The sequence below is a fragment of the Lissotriton helveticus genome, chromosome 2_1 (assembly GCF_964261635.1).
Source record: "Lissotriton helveticus chromosome 2_1, aLisHel1.1, whole genome shotgun sequence".
In the NCBI taxonomy this organism is placed as follows: domain Eukaryota; kingdom Metazoa; phylum Chordata; class Amphibia; order Caudata; family Salamandridae; genus Lissotriton; species Lissotriton helveticus.
The window spans coordinates 2,082,691,065-2,082,713,175 of NC_136059.1; the positions used below are offsets into that span (position 1 = coordinate 2,082,691,065).

Here is a 22,111-nt window from a genome sequence, read left to right on the forward strand (position 1 = left end):
TCATATATAACAGAGAGCTGCACTGAATGGGTAACACTGCTCTACAGAGGGCATATTTCGTGGCTACTTCCATGCTGCATTTAACCTGTTTCCAGCTGTTTTGGGTTTCATTTGGTCCAATGGACTCTGGGAGTGTGCTCTGATGGGATTCTTTATAAGCAGCTTCTGGGGCATTTTGTTGCTTTCACAGTGCGGAATAATAGAAAGGGAGATTATGGTTCTAAAAGCAGAATTGAACTAAATCTATAATCTAAAACAGCCAGTATTTTATCTGAAGTATACGTAGAACACAACGATCGTCCCTGAAGTAGTCATATAATGATTAACAACAGTACACTTTTTATTACACTAAATGTCCATGCTCTACTTTTCCAAAGATAGTACGTAATACATTACAGGATGCAAACACATTGGGAGCCCCATGGATTTGATGATTGAGGTCTTTGGGTGCCTCAGAAAGATACAAACTACATTTAAACGTAATGCAATTTGTGAGTTAAGGATTGAGCCTAATTACAAAGTATGGGTATATACAAAGTTGAAATGCACCCCAACATAAGTCATTTTATCTTTTATTATTATACATTACTATTTGAATCTCTAGAAGGAGAATGGTGTCATACCATTTCACAAGGGAGTACTTGTCAATATGAAAGGTCACAAGATAATGAAAAATTACTTACCTATAAACATTTACAGTATTGTTATGTACATCACAGAAAATACATTTAAATATAGAGCCCATTTTGCTCTTAAGAAACGTATGATGAAATGTAATGTAATGAGATGAGTATGAGAACAAATCAAGACGGAAATCAAGGACACCAATTAAGTTATTACTCTTTTTCCAGGTTTTCTGGAAAATGGCTGTTTAAAAGCATTTTTTAGATCTTCCATCTAAAGGTCTATGGAGATAAGCTTGACCGTTGATTCCTTGGAGATTATCCAGTCAAGGATGGCCCCTTTTGAGTGAGTTGGGAGAGAGCATGGTTGGATCAGAGCTTGATCAGACAGGAGGTCTTTGATGGCATTGACATGAGGGTCCTTGGGGTCATTCCAGTGCAGGTTGAAATAACCCAGGAAGATATCTTTGGAATTGGAGGAGAACTTAGCACTAATATGTTCCATGAGGTGGTCAGTGAAGGAGTCTTTAGTGCCAGGGGGGTGATAGATGATGCGTAAATTGCACAATAGGGTGGAGTTGCTGCAGATGGAGAGTTCGATGTATTCACAAGAGTCAGTGGGGTCAGCCATACGTTCGGTGACACTGAGGTTAGAACGGTAGATGCAGGCGATGCCCCCTCCTTTCTTGCTAGAGTGCCTATCCAGCCTGGCAATGTTATAGCCGGGAGGGACTAAGAGGTCCAGGCAAGGAGATGAGGAATCATTGAGCCATGATTCTATTAGAATAGCTAAGTCGAAGTTTTTGTTCAGGATGAGTTCAGCAATGTCAACGGCGTGCTGGGACGCCAATCAGCAATTTCTCAACAGGCCAGATAGAGAGGAATCAGCGGGACTGTCGGGAGTCGGGGTGGATAAGTGTACGGGCGCTAGGTTGCTCTTGACCACACTTCTGTTGCGGAAGGTAGCCGATCTGTTGGCATTGATAGATACTGTGCGGATGGCATGTTCGGCTCTCATGTCTAGCGGGCAAATGGTGGTTGGGGCCGGGATGTAGCCGCTGAGGATGGCAAGGATTTCCTCTTCAGTGAGGTCTAGCGGACTAGGGGTGTGCTTGCGAAGGCGAGAGTGTCTCAAGGGTAGTGGTAGAGGGTGTTTGGAGAACTCTGTGGTGTGGGGGGTGGAGTTCCACTGGGTTTTTATGTTGGCAAAGGAGAGTTGGGCGTAGTGAAGAAGGTTCATTAGATCTAGTATGGAGATATGGATACCCTGAGTTAGTTTGGTAGCTCTGGAGTGCAGTGTTTCAAAATCCCTATAGGAGGGAAACGTTAACGGGCAAGGTGGCAGTGGCTCTGAGACGGTACTCACTGTAACGGGGAGGCGTTAGAGGGCGGGATAGTAGTAGATCAACAGTCCTAGTATTGGGTGTATCGTGGGTTTCTAGTGACTGATCTGTCTCATGGTCAGCGTGTGGGACTTGCGGGGAATGTACCAAGGGTCTGGAGAGAAGTCTATGGGCAAGGCTAGGAGATGAGTTAGCGAAGTTGGAAGGGGCAATGCCAGAGACTCTTAGAGAGTTGGTTGGTGGGCTGGGTGGGCAAGTTCGATATGTGTCGCAGGTGGTTGGAGGCGTATCCGGCTCACAGTTAGTGTGGGGAGTTGAAGGGGAGGAGATTAGAGGTGCAGGAGTGATTCTCCTGGTACTGTCAGGAGCCGTGCAAGAGGGGATGGGATGATCTGTGTTGGTAGCCCAAGGAGGGCTGTTTGAAACGTGACATGGGGGGCTAGTCGGGCTGGTCAGAGGGTCGTCGGGGCAAGTGGTAGATACTCTGTTAGTGTTGTTCACATGGTTGCTGAGGTTGGAGAAAAAGTTTGCGAATTTGTTAAGGTTCCTGGATCAGGCTTGGATCAAGACAATGCCGCTTTTGTAGAGGGTTGATTTCAAATCAACTAATTGGACTCAAAAACACAGAATCTTTGCGTTCAGTGCAAAAAGACATGTTAGCAACAACCCATTTACAGACACATGTAAACATACGCAACCTTGTAATCCGAATCATCCCAAGGAGATGCGGATTCACGTACTTAACCTTTAATGAAGGTGAAAAGGTACCAATAGCTTATAAATCACACTTGTACACACAAGCTGAAATGAAATTCACTTCAACAGAAAAAATTCTGACAGCGGTTCAAACTGCAGGAGCAAAAGAGAGAGCCCTTGCACAGGGAAAACGCACATTGGTCGTTATACCTGTACCTGCCTTAGAGGCAGTGACAAAAGCGAGCATTCCGAATGCAAAAGCTTTACATCCAAGGTGGATACAATGGGTTAATTCTCAGACGTTGAATACGTTTTTGACCCTTACTTGAAAACTCAAGAATTTCTACAATATGAACAAGAATGTCCTCTGCCCACTGAGATTCTGCCTCTAGAACATTATGGATGCATAATTTATATAGACGGATCAGCACAGCCCGCAATTGGGGGTAAACAAGCTTATAGTGCTGCGTGCGCGATGGTAGAGTCCGACCTATGGTCACAAAAACTCAATCTCTCAGAGACTGTACAGCTCAGCGAGCTGAACTACAGGCTTTCAAGATGGCGCTTGAAAATACCGATCGTGAATTCCCCACACTCATAGTGTGCGATTCGTATTACTGCGTTCAATCCTACAACGAATACTTGCAGAACCGGGTTCAATCGGTTTTAAAGACGCAAAAGGTGGCACAATCAAGCATAAATTGATTTGGGAACAAGTAGTTCTATTACAGAAAGAACTACAAAAGACTCACATGATCCATACACTGAGTCATCAGCGTGATGGCGTTCACGTTGCAGGGAATTCATTGGCTGATGAAGCAGCGAAGGCAGCTGTGCAAATGGCTTCCATAGCTGCAATCACTCGTTCAAACACAAAAATAGACGGCGAAATAATGCTAGCTGTCAATGCCACAAGCAAAGGCAGCGCGGTGCACCGTTACCTCTAAACTATCCACTCGAATATTCATACATAATTGATGCAAACTCTGTTCCTTTTGCTTGAATCATTGGAGTGGGGGATAGGGTGATAACAAACAGGAAACGTAGAGGTGCTTTGATACAAGAAGCACATATGGGAGAGGGTCTGATACATCAAGGGATCTCAAAATCTCTACTAGAATGAAAGGAGACGTACTGGTGGCCAGGGATGAATGCCCACATTTACGAATTTGCAATTAATTGAGATGTCTGCTACAGAGATCACAGCATATAATGCCGCCAGATACCGGACTACAGTATAGCCAGCCCAGTAAAGACACCATTGTTAGACAGCACTAGACTTTCTACACACAGACGTCACTATGGACGAATGCGGTCCCAACAACTATTGGGACAAGATTCATTTGGATGTGGCCTCAGCGCTCGGCTGACGCTCGAACTGTTATAAAAAAATTGCGAGTCTTTATCGGCACATACGCAATCGGCACGCTACATTCTGACCAGGATCCTGCGTTTAGCTCTCGAGCTTACAAGGAGGCCATGGCCAATCTGGGCGTTGCATTGCGGTACTCAAGTCCATTCCATCCTGAGGGAAATTTGGTAGTGGAAAGAAAAAAACGGAACATAAAGCAATCTATAACAGCTAGGGTATTAGGCTCGGGTGACGGGTGGGTCAAACATCTAATATGTGTCCAACATAGTTTAAATAATCTGCCAAGAAATTCACTGGGTGGAATCACTCCATATGAAATCCTTTTTGGTAACAGAATGATTGTCGAAGACCTCGATCGTCATACTTCAGTGGCAGAACAAAAACCCTTTGATATCAAAGACCGTTTGGCTGTTTTACAGGAGTAACATGAAGAAGAAGAAGCCTAAGCAACACCTTACAGAAGCCAACGACCCCTGAAGAAAAACCACCTGTCCCATCAAGACCTGTCTGGATTCCAAAGATTGGGGATCTGGTCAGAGAAAAAATAGAGGATAAGAAGGAATTTGGGCCTTCTCACAGAAAACCAGTACCTGTGCTAGCAATCCACGGATCACTGCCGCCCCTTGCTGGAAGAAAGGAGAACAGGTTCGTATGGATCAACCTGGTAAAAACACACCATGTTGCCGATAATAAGTAGTAGGCCCAGTGTACTCCAAAGATGTAGCAGACAACCAAATCTTGCTACTATCCAAGAGGTTCAAAGTGAGAGACTCATCACCTTTGAAGAATCTGCATTAAGGAAAGAAGTACTATGCAACAAAGGCATGGAACGTGTGCCTCTTAAAACCCAAATACCAGTTTGTCAAGAAACTCCTGTCTACAATGATATAGCATCTGACTATACTAATATGACAAGGGACCAAGCAGCTCCAGCGATTTCAAGTAATCCGGATGCAATACCAACAATTGACAGAACTGCCTCTGGCTATTTCATCAATTTTATACGTTTTCAGAGGATCCCAGTGAGCCCAAAACAACTCCAGCAAATAAAACTTTCAAGGAACAAGTAACAGAACTTTTTCACCAGCTTGCAAATACATATCTGGTTTCACCATGGGTTGAATTTTGGATTGTGTTGGGTGTACTTTTTCCCCTACTTTGGCTCATTCTTGTTTTAAGTTTGGGAAGGCTGATATATGGAAAATATAGTAAAATGGACACAGCAAGTAAGAACATCAACTCGGCTCCTGAAGCCAGACAAATCATCTCATCGTGAACAAAGAGACATGTCATCAGTTAACATCACAGCCGTACCTCTACCTGGTGGTATAGTATGGGACAGAACTGATCATGACATTTATGGTCCTGTAGAGCTGCTGAAGATTCCACACCAATTTAAGGTTTCCTTGAGTGACTTTGTTTCACCCAGCACATTTTCTGATGATTGGGACTTTGAGACTGTTAATAACATGATGGCAGACTTAGAAATGTCAGCAAAATTTACAATACATGAATACATACAAGGTTCATCAGATTATGAACAAATGTATTGTTTTAATCATTATGGTCATCATTATTTGCACAAATCTGCAAACCCTAGAAATGTGTTTACTTATTATCAATGGGAACATTGTTCAACGCCACCAAAGGGTAACTCAAAAACATTTTATGAAAAATTTCCATACTTCTGAGGTTTTAATATCACAAATCCAGAAACATTTTTAAATGTTAATAAGACAGGAATGAAAAGTATGTTGACTAATACTAAGCAAATTTATTCTGCTGCCTTTTATGCTCAATTGTCCACATTAGGTTTTGACTTTTGGAAAGACAACATTGAAACAAAAACTGTCTGGGGCACAAAAGACTGGCAGGTGCAAGGTTTAGAAGCCTTATTCAGAGCCTGCAGCATCCCAGAACAAATAATGTTCTTAAATGACACTGTTCAACAGCCATCTTGTCTTGGCCTGGCTAAGATAAAAGACTTAAACAAACCTTCCATACCTAAACCCACACCTGATAGTAATGGAACTACAGATGAAGAGATAGACATGAAATATATTTTACAACAAAACAGAACTAATCCTAATTGGAAAAATGGTTAATCTGGCCCACAGACACGAATAACTGTCAAGATTGATTCCAGATCCAAGATATGTCCAGAGACAACATCCAGGGATAATAACAACATACAGTGTAGGAAAACTGTGCCTTGAGTGGCTACAAAAATCTGCACTCTCAAATATAAAACAACGCTTAACTTTACTTAAAGATGCCGTTGATCTGAGAGACTTCTTACAAGGACCTCGTAAACCACGTCATAAAGGTTTCACATACGCCGGTATTTATGCTGCTTATAATGAAGCATGGAAAGTCACGCAAATGGAAACTGCAGAACGAATGCGAGAAATTGATAGTGCTCATTTAGAGAAAGCTCTCTCTGTAGTTGACAATGGATTAATGACTCTGTCATCCAGAATGTATTCTTTGGACAGCATTGTATCCTCTGCCATAGACATAATGGAACAGGACTTGCTCATGTTACAACATGGACAGTCTCAATTACGTTCTATAATGCTGTTAGGCTGGATGTTACAAAATCTTCGTTCAGGCTATGTGCCTTGGCGTCTAATCAACACCACGTCATTGTTTGCTGGATTTAACCTTACAGATAAACAAATCTCTTTGGCACAGAAGGAAGCAGACTATACGGTGCTAAGCATAGAAAAACTGGAAAGATTACCATTAACCGTTTCTAAGAAACCAGCCGTAGATTAGATAATACATGGCACCATCGCGATGCCAGTGATGATTTTCCAGTTTCAGTATTGCTTGAAACACATACCAGCAGGCCTGTATGAAAGGTTGGGTAAAGAATACATAAAGTCGATCTGGGATTTACCATACACACACAAATGTTGGAGTGGGGAAAAGGAGGTATTTCTTAGTGGTAAAAATTGCAAAAGCACACTGAGCAGTACACTTTTATGTCAGGGTATTAATTTGCCTGGAGCCTGCGATGGTTCTTCGACCAACTTATCCTGCCACCTGCAAGGTTCTCCGGCAGCAGTGATAGATCCAATTTTTGGGCAGCTTTCCAATGAGAGCTACATAATGTTGAATAATCACAGCTGTTGTGGAATGATGCCAGGAATAGCCTATCTCATTAGTGTGTCAGCCAGGGTCACTTGCATGCAAGTATAGTTTCCTAAAACTAAGACAGGAGGGGAGTCGCCGCTATGGCCTTCACTGAACATCTCTTCTATACGAATTGATACTTTAAGCAGAATGAAAGCTATTCTTTTGCAAAAAACTGTGCCACTGACCTCGTCCAAAGAGATGAATGACCTTCAAGTTGCAAGGTCCTATGCAGAGATACATGCCCTATTATCAACAAACTGCCCCATACATTTCGCAGAAATGTTTAGTCATATCTTAAACATGTCTGATACCAGTGGTATTGTACATGTATTTAAGACGATTTTTTCGGGACTTTTAGTGCCTTTTGAAGCAGTCCTAGGCATTTTTCCAAACTTTGTGCACTCTGTGTTCGGCGGCCTGCCTCTCATTTTGGGACTCGTAGCAGGGATACTATTCCTGTTCCTTCTGCTCCAATATGGCAAGTCCAGTCACCAGCGATACCCAGATTACCAAGGAGAACACTCTTCTGGCAATGCAATATCGTGAGCGCATAATACAGATTCTTGGCTTGACTTGTTTGAGAGATCTGAATACCATGTGGTTCCTATCATTAAGACCAATCTGGCAAGATTGCATCTTACCTGTTCTACGATGCCTGCTTTGTGGAGAGGAATGCGTGCTGGATATTTGTCTGACACTTCCATCAGCACTGCCAACGGATGTTGACGCTTTGCTTGATTCAGTAACGGCTCATGCATTGTGTTGTGCCCAGCGACTACTAATCCTGATGATGGCATTCATTGAGGTCTCACCAGCAATTCCAGCTGACGGTGAGATACATGGACCAACAAGCACACAGGTACCATCTACTGCGAACATTGCTAATGCGACTGACGCTGACGGCGATGCTTCTCATCTGTGTACGATTGATCTACTTAATGAAGTGGTTCAACTTTCACCTACTGTGGTAGACAAATTCTTTGCCAGCTTAGAAGATTTACAGGTACATGCATCATTGTTGCCGCTTGCGATTCCTTAATTGCGAAAATTAAGGAATCGCAATTAAGGAATCGCAAACGGCAATGAATCAATAATTCGCAATTTATTTAGTGATTCTTAATTTTTTCTTAATTGCGATTCACAATTTGCGAATCGCAATTAAGGAATCCCTTCCCATTGATTCCTATGGGCCAAAAGGCCCATAGGAATGAATGGGAAGACAATCTCAATTTGCGATTCGCAATTAGCTAAACGCAAATTGAGATTGCGATTTCAAGGGTGCAGGGGTGTCCAAAGGACACCCTGTTGCACCCCTGAAATCAATCTATGCACATATGTTGTGCACACTTTTGTGTGCACAACATGACAGGTTGAAAAAAGCAAAAAAATGCTTTTTTTAAATTTTTCGCAAATTACCATGAGGTTGGACCTCATGGTAATTTTTTCCTCCTAATTGCGATTTCGCAATTTTTTTAAGTGTCATGCATTGCATTTAAGGAATCGCAAATTGCGATTCCTTAAATGCAATCGCATTTTCAGAATTCGCAAAAAATAGCGATTTCTTGTAGTTTTTGATTGATGCATCCCAAATAGTGATTTAGGAATCGCAAACGGCCGAATTTTGCGATTCGCACCGTTTGCGATTCCTAAATCACTTGATGCATGTGGCTGTTAATGTTTTCTCCTGACACTGAGAATAACTTTTGAAATTAGCACACAGCGTTCTATCAACTTTGAATTCGACTTTCATTTTTCAAAACAAAAAACTTCTAACTTTGGAACTCTATTTTTCTATGATTTGATTTGACTTTTTCCAAAACTGAACATTGGCACAAGAATTCTTTGAATACTTCCTAGAAACTATATTGACCTTATCCACAAACCAAAACAGTTTATATATTCTGCTATGGCATGGTCTCGACCCTTTTCTTCTGTATTTAAGAGCCATTTCATAAATGTAATTTTCATGATTCATTCAGTTAGCATTGCCAATATTATACATTATGCTTCAAATGAAATCATTGCTTTCAAATGCGTACAATACAAATGCTCATTTTTCGTGAGCAACCATTTCAAATGCATTTTTATGTATTTTTGGGTGGGATTGTAAACACATGCTTTAGATATGTTTTAGTGCTTACATTTAGTAATGTCAAACATAATAAAGTGGAGTGGGTGTTTTATAGCATTTTAGGAACCTACTGGAATTTTCCTTATTCATGCCCTTATATAGGTATAAATCATCTTGTCCTTATATAGGCGTAGAAATCATAACCATATTTAGACATAGCCCATGCAGTCCAAATACAGGCATGGATACTTCCACTAGTTCCGAAAAGTCACAACGATTTCTTGGAAAACTCATCTTCAGCAGTTAGGGACTTCCCCTTGCTTGAATATTGATTTGTCCAAGAACTCATGGAGTTTTCAAAGAACTGCGATTCTTTAATGACGTTATTATGTCCCACTTTACGTCAAACTCGGCACCTTCAAGGTATAAATATGCCCACACTTGCCCTAGCAAACACACAGTGGTTTGGAGCAGTTTGACTATCTACTTGCCCGACGCAGCTCGCTACAGCAAGTGCCGAAGTAAGCCGACCCTCCAGCTGACGTACTGAGAAAGACGCTGTTTTTTTCTCTCACTGAGAAATCCAGCTCCAGTGTTTCCAAGCTCCCCTTGCCGAGTGTTGGGAAATCGAGTCCCGAGACAGAGAGATACCAGACCTCCTTCATTCTAAACCAAGGTATGAAGCTGATTATACCCTAAGAGAAATCTTGGATAGATTCTTGGCAAAGAATACTAAACTTATGCTACACCTCACTTACTTCTTCCCTTGTACTAGACTTAGGTTAGGTATATTGGGGGGTATGTAGGCGTATTTTAGAAGCACCAGTTGAGAACGTTTAGTATTTATTTATTTATGTATGTATTTTATGGCTTAGAAGCCATACCATGCTTTTACAGTATTATTTTATAATACTCTTCTTGCTGTACGCATTATACTTTACAGCCAGTATTACGATTGTAGCAGTTAATTTCTTCTGCATGAGGAAGAAGACTGTTCAATAAATACTCTTTTATTGAAAACACCCGTCTATCTATTTCCCTGCACCTCTGGTGAAACGAAGCATGCACGATTGAGTAAAATATCTATCTATTGTTTCCACGACTCTGAAGATACGTTTTATCTTGGGGAAACATGTCATGTTTATGCGGTTGTCAGAAACGAATCCCTTCTTGTTTATTCAAGGAAGTTTCTAGTGACCTCTGAGCTAGCTGGCACTCACAATTAAGTCTAATATATTTGATAGAGACCTTGTTGACCTAAGTCCTACGTCACATCTATAGGATATATTATTCCAATGCGCAGAGCCTATTGGGAATATAGGAGCTACACTACAGGGTGATAGTGAGGTCGGCTTGCATGGTTGTGGAGGGTGATATTGTAAGCTTAGTGCCATGTGGAATGTTCCTGGTTGCACGTATGTTGAGGAGGTGCACAAAGGTTTTGTGCCAGTAGGGGGTTCTTCTGGAGCAGAAGATTAGGTCATTGATGATTGTGCCATTGTCTGTTCTGTAACGTAGGTCCGGAACCAGTGTCTCAGGGTAACTCTTCAGGGTGGAGTGGTTGAAGGTCTTTGTGGCAGCTTTGGAAAGTTTGGGAGGGTAGACCAGAGTAAGAGGGAATTCCCCAGTATCACTTAGGTCGGCCCAGTTATGTTGGCTATGAAGGGTACTATCGCAGTTACACTGGCCAGTTAGGTAGTTGCGCTGCTGCTCGGTTGTATGGTAAATGACAACACGTGCTAGCGATGAACAGAAGAAGCCATGTGTAGGGGTAGGGCTACGGTGGAGAGCTGAGTGATTAGCTCAGTCGCAGGCCTCAGTCCTAGGAGATGATAAGGCGGACAGGAGATGGAAGGCGTCGGAAGCTCGTCGGACCGCAGGGGGTGCTGGGATCCTGTTTCAGAGCAGTGCAGCAAAGGCAATAAGGAGATGGGTTTATGGGGCTTGGGAGCCAGGTTATGGCTTCATCAACTAGCTGGGCTGTTTAGGTGCGTTGGCGATTTCAAGGGCTAGCCAGAGTGTGGGTAGTCATGTGGATTTACTAAGCCGCCATTTTAGGTCTGGCATTGGAAGGCCATCACTATGTCCACATAGCGCCTCCATCTTAGGGCCAGGCAGCAAGCCCATATTCAGTGAGAGTTGGGCCGGACCTGGGTATGAGTCACTTTCAAATAGGCATTGGTTTTGACTGATCATCAATCTAGTGTGCAGCAACAGTGGTGAGGGAAAGCAGAGATCTGGCGAGGCGCCGCCATTTTAGGTCCAGGCAGCCATCAGCCATTATTTGACTATAATAATGATCCCCAAGTCCCCATCTCTGGACCAGCAGGCACCAGTCACTCTGCGGAGGGCGACGGGAGGGGTACAAACTGCCGAGAGACGTTCCTCTGGGCTCTAGGCAGGGACTGCAGGCCTCAGAAATCCTCGGGATGGTGAGGCGCCACCATTTTGGGGTCAGGCAGCCCTTAGCAGCAATCGAATGAAGGGAACATCAAAAACTCTCTTTAAAACTCTCCAACTCACCCATCTGGAACGCACACCAAGTCGCTGGTAGGGGGGGAGCCTCCGCGAGACACAGGCTCCAAGCGGGGCTCCAGGTTGTAGGAGAAGAGAGAGCTCGATCATGGCAGGGTGTAGTCCGGATTTAGAGAAGTGTGGCTCAATGGTTAGAGCGGCAGACTCTGATGCAGAGGTCTAGCCCGGGACCAGGGTTCAATTCCCCGCCTCGGCGGGTCTTGGGCTCAAAAATTCCACGGACCTGATAATTCTCGCCTCGGTGCCTATTCCAATCATGGAGTCCCACTCTGCAACTCTGGGCAATAGCTTGCTTAATCTCCACAACGGCCCCCACAACGCTAAGGATGCCTGGCCTCCACCTTGGGGGTGCCCAGGAGTGGACACCTCACAGGGAAAGCCAGGATGGGTTCCACAGCGGTATTCGTACAGGCGCCTTGAGACCCTTGTGGGTGAGTAGTGCGCTATACAAGTATCAATTTACATTACATTACATTACATTACATTACAGCCGAGCGGAGGATGCCAAAAAGAGGGTGCCAAGATCGGGGCACTCTGCGCATGTTCTCAGGGGCCGCAGCGTCAGGCTCGAGCTCACCGTATTACAGATGGCTTCACCAGCAGGGGGGAGCCTCCGCGAGGTGCAGGCTCAAAGTGGGGCTCCAGGCAGAGGTTGTTGAAGAGTCTGCCGAGAGAGCGCGATCACGGCAGTCTGGAAGTTGCTGAGCCAGAGGCTGTCGAGATCGGGACACTATGCATGTTTACAGAGGCCAAAGCATCAGTCCCGGGCTCACCACACTACAGATGGACAGTTGAAAGGTAGTCTCACCTTTGTAATGGAGCTATTGGCTTAGAGGTTGAGGAGTAAAAAATATGCCACTTCCTGGATTACACCTTGCATAAATTGACTGGCCATCTAGAACACCACTCTAGAGGAGGTGATGTAAAAAGAAAAATGTGAGGCTGTTTTAGGTTTAAAATCAGAAACATAAATCTGAGCACATTGGCACCTCAATCACTTAAGGTGCTTGTTCCATTGGAGGGCACAGGCAAATGAGCAAGTATTAAAGGCAAATGTTTTTGGTATTCTTATAAGATGGCGCTTTTTGTACCTTTTGTGTTTGGGATGAATGAATGTGCTTCCAAGGGTTATATATTTGTTCCATTCCCTACAAGTGTCCATCCCAATTGACAAATTGAAGGCATTCCATAGGAAAATGACATCTGGGAGAGGATTAATGTCAGGTCAACAAAACGAAATTGATTGTTTCAGTACCAGGTGACACACCTTAGAATTATGGTTAAATGAACTGCCACAGAATCAGATACAATAAGTCCAGTAGGCATGTTTGGCCACCCTGGTATAAAGCCAGTACCATATGTGTATGAAAGAGTCACCGGTGGGGGGATGCCTAGCGACCATCCCATCTCCAAATATACCACTACACAAAAAAAACAGTTTACCCAAGGTCTAGGGAGATAGCATTTTGAATGATTAGAAAGTGGAGCCGCAGGACCCTCTCCAAATAATTTGTTGGGGCCAGATAAAAACTACTGGGTTACAACAAGGGTGGGTTATAAGAAGGGTTAATTGGTGCCTGTTTTATTTTATTTATATTGTTATACACAGAGACTTCAACAAAAAACCTTCAGCAAACAGGGTAGCATAAAGGTTTAATAATTTAATGAGAATATGTTCAGAAAGGATTGGATAGGGAGAAGAGATGAACATGGGAAAGGAGATTATGTGAAAAAAGCCAGTGGACTCTTTCACGCTTCTATGTTGACAGCCATCTCCATTGCAACTAAGTCATTAGGCAACCGTTTCCAACTTGTTTGTTGCATTGCGTTGTTACACATTCTGTTCATTACTTCAAATTCAATGGGATGGCAACTGGTTTGCGCTCATGTCTGTGGATCCCCCTGCAATTTGGCATTCCTCCAGAACCACAGCAACATGTTTGTCTATATTGCGCTGACAAGAGTTCCATCAACAAGTCTTCTGACACACTCAGTTCTGTAACTTTTTGGCAACATAGCAGTCAGAGGCTTGAGATAAGCATGAAGACTGTGCCCAACGTAACTAAATTTGAAGACATTAGCTGTTTCCTGTTTGCCATATTGGGTCTGGTAAGAACCACTCTTATAAGGTTTGCCAATAGTACATTATTGTTCAGAAAAATTGAATTGACATGCCTATTTCCTCCTCATGCAACCACATGGTAAATGTCCCTGTCTGATTCTGAATGCAGCATGAATAACACCAGGACTGCCAAGTAGAATGTGGGAGTGAGTTATGTTCTTGTGACATGCAGTAATGCTGTACACATTAGCAATGTGTAATACATGAAGGGCCTTATTCACGAGGAATTAACGCAGTACGGTGCTGAAAACTCTTTGGCTACACCGCACTACGTTAAGTCCAAAGCAAAGTGATGCATCATATCTACAACATATGATGGATCCCTTTGATCTCCCCTGTGCTGGCACTCAATTAACTGCCATGCACTGAAGCAGGAACCCTTGCACCCTGTTGCAAGGGTGCCTGCGTCACGGGGATGATTGTTTTAGTGCAGGAAGGGGCCCCTGCACAAAAATCACAAGAGGTGATTTCCTCTTCCTATGTGTGCTGCAGAATACAGCACACATAGAAAGATGACAAAAATTAGGCAAATTAATAAAATGTCTCCTTGTTGCGTCTCGCAATGCCTGCCCTGGGAGGCATACTAAACTGACGCATTTCCAGGTTTACGATTTCTCGTAAATCTGGAAATACGGCAGAAGCCAAGGGTGTTACGTGGGAACACTCACAGCAACACCCATGGCACGCCCCTTACATGCAAAGTGTTGCGTGTAAAGGGGCTATATTTACAAGGACATGAAAAGCCACGCAGGGTGGCTTAACGTTTCCTTATAAATATGGGGCAGCAGGTTACGCCTCCGGTGCATCATAAAAAGTGATGCATCGGCGGCGCAAGGGGCTTTTAAATAAGCCCCTGAGTTTTAAAAAACAAAATTCAAAGGGAGAGAAGCTATTACTCTACAGTATCTTCAAATGAGGCACTAGGACTATTCCGCTAAACAAAGGAACTGCACAGAAGAATTAATTCCTCTGGAAAACATTGTAAGAACCCACCTCCGATAAAGGGGATTTATATCATATTTGACAGCGCTTGTTGTACTCAATGGAGTTAGAAGGCAAAATGGAAGACTATATTGCAGAGATACATTTCTAAAGAGGTTAGGCCAGTGCTTAATTTGTAAAAAAAAGAAGTGCAGGTGCTGAAAATTTTGCCAAGGAGGCCACAGCTCACTTCTTCTTCCGGTGAGCCCCAATTTCAACAATCTCACTGCCTCAGTCTCTATCTTCTAACCTTGATCTGTTGTCTGTCCCCTACGTCTTTGCTCTAAGAGTCTATCTTCTCACCTCTCTAATTGTTTTCTATCATCTTTGTCACACCTGGTGTGTTACCTTATTCCCTGCATTTCTGATTTGCCGTCTATACATTCTATCCCTGCCCTTTTTCCTCTTCACTTTTTTCCATGCTCTGCTCTCTCTCCTCTCGATCTTGGCTCTTTATTATCACTCTTCTAGCAGTGATTAGCTGTGTCTCCGTTTTATCATTTGTCTGCTTTTTTTCCTCCGTCCTGTCCTCTACATCCTTTCATTCTATCTTCTCTCTTCTTAATGCTCTCTTCACATCATGGTTGCTTTCTCTTTGTATCTGATTTGCTCTCCTTTTCTTCTACTTAGCTCTGTCTTATCTCTCTCCTCTCCTGTTGTTTTTTTCTCCTCTTTACTTCTGCTCTCTCTCTCATCTATAACACTGCTGCTGCCTGTGACCCCGGTCGTTAGCCTGTACATGTCCCTGCTATTTTGAACTCTGCGTTTTTCTGTTGTCTTTCCTAAAGAAGAGGAAGATGGCATGTGTTTTACTTTCTTACCAACACCAAGTGCAAATGCAAAATGTACACCAAATGACAATTCTTTTTTTGCACATGTTAATCAGTGCAATATAACTCGGTTATTTGCAAAACAGGTAGCTGCTCGAGCACAGCAGGTGATGTCACTACTAGTGCTGCCTGTAATTAGTAGGTCCAGGGATGGCGACGGCATTGGCATCCACTGCTCAGCTTGCTGTGACCCTGCCTGCAACAGCACAGGCATTGTCCCTAGCCGTAATGCTGCCAATGCCGGTAAGTATGGCTGTGGTACCTACTGGACTCACGCACGCTCAGCAATTACCATGCTGGGGTGCAGCGCACAGATTCTACAGGTGACGCCATGTCGCACAAAAGTTGTGTTGGGCCGCAGGCGCATCGAGCAGGTTGAGGATAGCAGCAATGCAGGACTACAGGATATGCTACTCTGGCTACACAGCAGGTGGAAAGTCCACACTTACTTTTGTTTATTCTTCCTCAAGAGCCCTCGCTCCCAAGTTCCAAATGCGTTCTCGCAGCTTCCTTGCCTCAACTCCGTCTTGAGCCAGCCCCCAGCTACAATTATCCAATGGGAGACTTAGGCTCAGGCAGCGGCATGGTGCAGCAGACTCTGGGAATAGAATGCAAGAGACAGTTTGTCTATGACTTCTTGGATTTGTGATCGGCGAGATGACATCATCACTAACTTGGTGATACACAATCATGCCTGCCTGGACAGGCGTATGCTGGGCTGTGTATGAACATTTACCAGCCAGAAACCATGCAATGTATGTTCTTCTTTTTATTTTGAATTTGAACAATTAATATTGAGACCACCACCTGCAGGGTCAGAAATTGTAGTCCTGGCCCTGTGAAAGAAGTGCAGGTGCTGAGCACCTGAAAGATCCTGCTCAGATTAAGCACTGGGTTAGGCTCTGGCAGGAAATCGACAAGTATTTGAATAGTATTTCACTTAGAGTGATAGCTTACAAGTACTTGTAGTGAAAGAGGTGTGGCACAGCGGCCAGGGTAGCTGACTCCGGAAAAAGGGGGCTCACGTTCGTTCCTCGGCGGCAGGTTAGCCCACCACCATGTGACTCTGGGCAATAGCTCGGTTAATCTTCCCGACGGACCACAGTGCCTTGACACCCTCAGGTAATTGTTTGCGCTTTACACATACTAGTCTCATTATTTTTATTATTATTACAAGAAAGTGTATCAATGGCATCTAATCACAGAAAAAGTGCATTATATATTGACTGATATGTCGGACATGTATGCTGGCGTTCCAAGGGACAAATATCCTCGATGATCTACATATGGTTGGACTGCTCGGGAACAAAAATGATTTGCAAAAAGATCCTTAGCCACACCAAGGTTGCATTGGGTTGTTCTATTTCAGACAAACTGTCAGTCTATAAGCCGTGACACTTTTTAGCTTTCAAGAAAATATGTAATGGCTTCAGACATAAGAATATTTTATTCAGAATGATCATCTATACTATTCACCAGTCTGGCTAAGGGCATTACAAATATCTAATTGTTATGAGGGGTGGATTGTCTAAGCAGAATGCTGGAGAAGAATTCTGAAAAGGACGTTTTGAAGGACTTTTGTTATTTACTCTCATACACTCAACAGCATTAAAATAATATCGAAAGTGCTCCTTGGGCGGGGGTGGGATGGATTGGGAGGGATTGGTTACTACTAGGGTTAGTTGGTGCCTGTTTCATTTTATTTATTTTGTTATACACAGAGATTTCAACAAAAAGAACTTCAACGAAAAGGGCAGTTTTAGGGTTTAATAACATACAAAGAACAGGTACAGAAATGAATAGAGAGGGAGCAGAAAACATTATTGAAAGGGGGATTTTGTGTAGAAAGCCAGTACACTCTTTCACCCTCCTTTGTTGACAGCCATCTCCATGGCAACGAAAGGAGAAGTCATTATGCAGAAGTCTGTATTGGATTTTTTGTCTGTTAGTCACTTCAAATCTCAAATGGTGACAAATAGTTTGCGTTCATGGTTGCCAATCACCCTGTACTTTGGCATAATTCCAGAACCACAGCAACATTTCTTACTGTATGCCTCTAACAAGAGTTCCATCAATAAGACTTCTGACATACTAATTTCTGTAACCTTTTGTCAACATGGCTGTGAGAGGCTTGTGATAAGCATGCAGACTGTGGCAAACGTAGCTCAATTTGTAGATGTTAGTTGTGTTCTTTTAGCATATTGGGTATGTTAAGAGCTACTCTTATTAGGTTTCCCTATAGTCCATGAGAGCTCAGAAAAATTGTAAAGACATGCCTATTCACTCCTCATGCAAACACATAGTAAATGGTCCTTTCTAATTCTGAGTGTATCTTAAAGGACCAGGTCAGCCGAGTAGGATGCAAAAGTGAGGTATGTTCCTGTGACTTGCAGCAATGCTGTAACACAAAGTATAGGAAGGATTTATGGACAACTCAGAACATGCAACCGTTGCAGCAATAGACATAACAAAATGACTAAAAACAAAATATTGCTTCAGCTCCTTTTGCACTAAATATAAGGCTCTTGTTCTAACATGGTCAGCATGCTTCTTGGGAAACCTCTATTTGCATCAACAATATCAGTGTGCCATACTTTCAATCAAATGGAAGCAGAAATGTGAAGCACTTCTAACTTCTGAATTGTTCGAACTCTGCCACCATCAAAACAACTGTGTGTAAGAAAGTGAATTTTTTGGCATGATCATCCTATTTTTACTTAATCGATGTACTGGCATATTTTACTCTGAGCACTAGGAGCGTGATAAACGGGTTTTAAGAGGAAAGGATCATGCACTGAGGAGTGCATGTGCTTTGAGTCCTAAAACATGGAAACAATGGCTAATTGTGATTAGAATACTTGGCACAGATATTCATCTGTTATACCATCTTACTGTTTAATAGAAGCATTCATGTAGGATTCAGTGCTATGGTAACAGAAATTAATATTGCTGTGTATTTTATGTAGACTAATGTATTTCAAAGATCAGAATAGGCTATTTAACCTTGTAACTGGTAATGGTATATGGGACATTATGTAAAACAGCTAAATACAATAGATGTGCCCTGATCTCACTTGGAACTTCCCTCGCTGTAAGTATAGGTACAAACATCTGGCTCTATTTCCGAATACTTTGAATTTGTGTTATTCATGTATGAGGAATAAACCATGCCTGTTTACCTGAGCCTAAATCGCAGTCGTTTTCTGTGAGCAGGTGTGTAGTACTCTGGATTTAGATGTTGTAAGAAAATGCCTCTTTTTGTATGGTCACTCCCACTCTTTTTGCACGGATGCTGATGATTTTTTGACAGCTCACTGGGGCACCACTAGCCAGTCCCCAGCGCATATGTTCTAACCCCTCCAACATGTAGAAATCGACTACACTCCTGATTGGAATATTTAATTCATGTATACGCCCCTAGTATATAGTACTGGGATCTGAAAGTTAAATGCCACTAGTGGACTTTAGCACAAATTGTGCCACCACTAAAGTGACAATACAACGCATGTCTTTATATTTGCCCCAGCAGACTGGGTTTGCAGTTTTAAAACTGCTAATCTAAACTGGCAAAAAAACCATTAGCCAGACTTAAACATTACTTTTTAATACTTATAAGCCACCCCTAAGAAAGGTGCTAAAAGCCAATAAGGCAGGGTTCATGGTATTTAAAAAGTAGGATATGTGTATTTCATGTTTTATATGTTCTAGAAGTGAAAAACCCCTCCATAGTAATTTTTCACTGTGGTAACTCTGGCTCTCCCATAGGGAAGAACTGGATTACATTATAACACCTTGTAATGCTAATCTTCAGTTTAGGAAAAGCTAGAAGAATGGTCCAAGGATTCATGTTAATAGTTATTTAAAATTTAACATAATGGTCAAATCAGATTTTACATTACAGTTTTAAAAAGAACACTTTTAAAAAGTTTGAATTTGCCTGCCTGACCCAAATGTGCCTTTCTGCCAGTGTCCATTGTCACACAGGAGCTGAATGACTCTTTATTAAGTGGGAAATAGCCTCCAATGATGAAACAAAGCAAAAGGAAAGGGGTTGCCCTCCGCCTTACAGGATATGGCTAGGAACTTAATTAACTTCAAAGGATGCATGCTCTGTCACAGGCAGATGTAGCACAAACCTGGGCCTGCCGACTCTATTTTTCTGCTAGCAGGTTAGGCACCACTCCCGGTGGGAGAAGAGCATCCCACAGAACCGGTTTTGGGTGACCACAGGGGAGGGTTTACTAATTTTCTTGGGCACAGGAGCCCTGCACGAAGAAGGAAAGTGTCCGCCATCTTGGATTGAGGTAGAAGAGGGGCACACAGGGATTGCTTACCTTACACCACACTGAAAGTGCTGCAGAATTGGTAGGGTTGCCCCTGGGAACTTTTACCCCATTGGTTAGGGAGTGGCCAGTATATCCTCCTTCCTCAAAACACCGCTAGGCCTGTGGAAGACATAAGAAGCACTGTACCTGCTGTTGTGACCTACGTGGTAAACCCTAAGGGCTGGACCTGCTTCCACTTGTACACAGGACCAAGACGTGTGCTCCAAGAGTCAGTTTGCTGATATCCTGTTAAGCTGCAGGGACACAAACACTGCAAGTAGCCAACTTTCCTGAAGAGCCCAGCTAACCAGTTTCAACTGGATCTGACCTAGACCATGCTGTTAGCTTCTGTTGGAGTGAGTCCTGCCCCCGAGGTGCTGTTCCAGATGTCCTTGAACTGTTGGCTCTGTTAGAGTGCACTCCTCCTGCTCAAACTGCGAACGTGGAAGGTAATGCCAACTTTTCCTCTGGAGACCCAGAGAGAGACCAGGACAGCTGTTGAGCTGAAGTTGTCAATGTCGAATCGCTGGTCTGATCCAACATGCTGGTTTTTCCCATTGAAGAAGATCTGACTTGCAGTTAAGTTCCAATGACCGAACAGAGGGGGCTTCACCCTGATTGACGGTGAGGCCTTTCTGGGCATGTATGCCAGAGTTTGCCCACCTGGCGTTTTCCCACCTTTGTCATCGAAAGCATCTGGACCCTACTGTTCAGAAACCCGCCTCGGACCCAGCTTGGAGCTTGCCCGCTGACATCTTGTGAATGACCACCTTTTCTACAGAAAAATTTCTTAATCAGATGGTAACTTTTTGACTGTGATCTACGTGGGTCACTTATCTGACCCGCGCTCCATGGAGGTTGTCCTTAAATCTTATCTTTGTCCTGGTGCTTTGTTCTTTATGTTGCTAATATTTATTTCAAACTTTTAAAATCAGTCTCTCTGGTTCCTCTCACTGGATTTTTGTCTTTTTAGATCATTCTGCTTATTAAAATGTTCTCTATTTGCTTACATTGAAGTAGGATTTTTATTGTGGTGCGTTCTTGACTTTTACATTTTCTAGTACTTCTAAATGTTTTACACATTTTCTCAAGTGTAGTCTATCTGCTCTGTGCCAGAGCTACCAATGGTTGGCTCAGGTTCAAAATACTGAATCCCTTCTTGGATTTAGCAAGAATAGTGACCTTATTGATCATAGTGAACTACCATTCACCCCGAATAGCAATCCACTTTCTCAGAGGGGTTATAGTGATACTTGCTGAAGAATTTCCAGGAGTCTGACATGTTTACTCATGAAAAAAATGCGTATAGGTTCCCAAACTTTTCTCCAGTAGCCATGTCTTAACCATCAAAGTAAAAGTCACATGTACTCTCCGAAAATATTGTGTGAATCAGTCCTGGATGGCCAGGTATAATTCAATTATAAAACAGGAATAAGACTCAGCTATTCACAGAAAAAACATTTTTAATCAATGTCCATGGCATTACTTATTGTATAGGTATGGAAATCTTAGTTATTTTTAGGCGAGTTAAATGATTTAGAGTCACGATACCAGTAAAGAAGTTGATGGAATTAGATCATTAGGCACTACCGTTACAGGAAATTAAGTGGCAGTGCTAAGTAAGAAGTTATACGCACAGTGCATGTATGCTTTAGGGAAGACAGACACCATATGCAATTTATATTTGTCCACTGGGGAACATGTTTTGGAGTGTTCTGGTGCCCTTCCAACCTTAGAGGATTTCCACAACCTTGCAGAAGCAGATCTCCCACCACCTCCAGGATGGGAAACGGTCAGTGATGAGTTTGTGAATGCACACACACACTCACTTCTGTGATGCATACAGAAACTCATAAGGTTAACCATGCCTATTCCAAACCCATTATGTTAGCACACACAATTATGCAATAATCAATGGATTTATACCTGCTAGGTATCCTCTTGTGAATGCCTACTGTGTGTAGGTTTGATAGATGTTGGTAAACCATGAACTATGAATGGAAACAAATATTCTTTAGGTCTTGGCCACAGCTTTAACTGTCTGTTGGCAGACCCGTGATTTCGAAAGCATA

General features: G+C 42.9%; 1 protein-coding gene across 7 annotated transcripts in view; it reads right to left on the reverse strand.

Moving 5' to 3' along the window:
• LOC144820011 (kynurenine/alpha-aminoadipate aminotransferase, mitochondrial-like) overlaps window positions 1-22,111 on the reverse strand; it is a 785,209-nt gene that overhangs the window by 517,362 nt on the left and 245,736 nt on the right. The gene's annotated exons all lie outside the window — the stretch shown is intronic.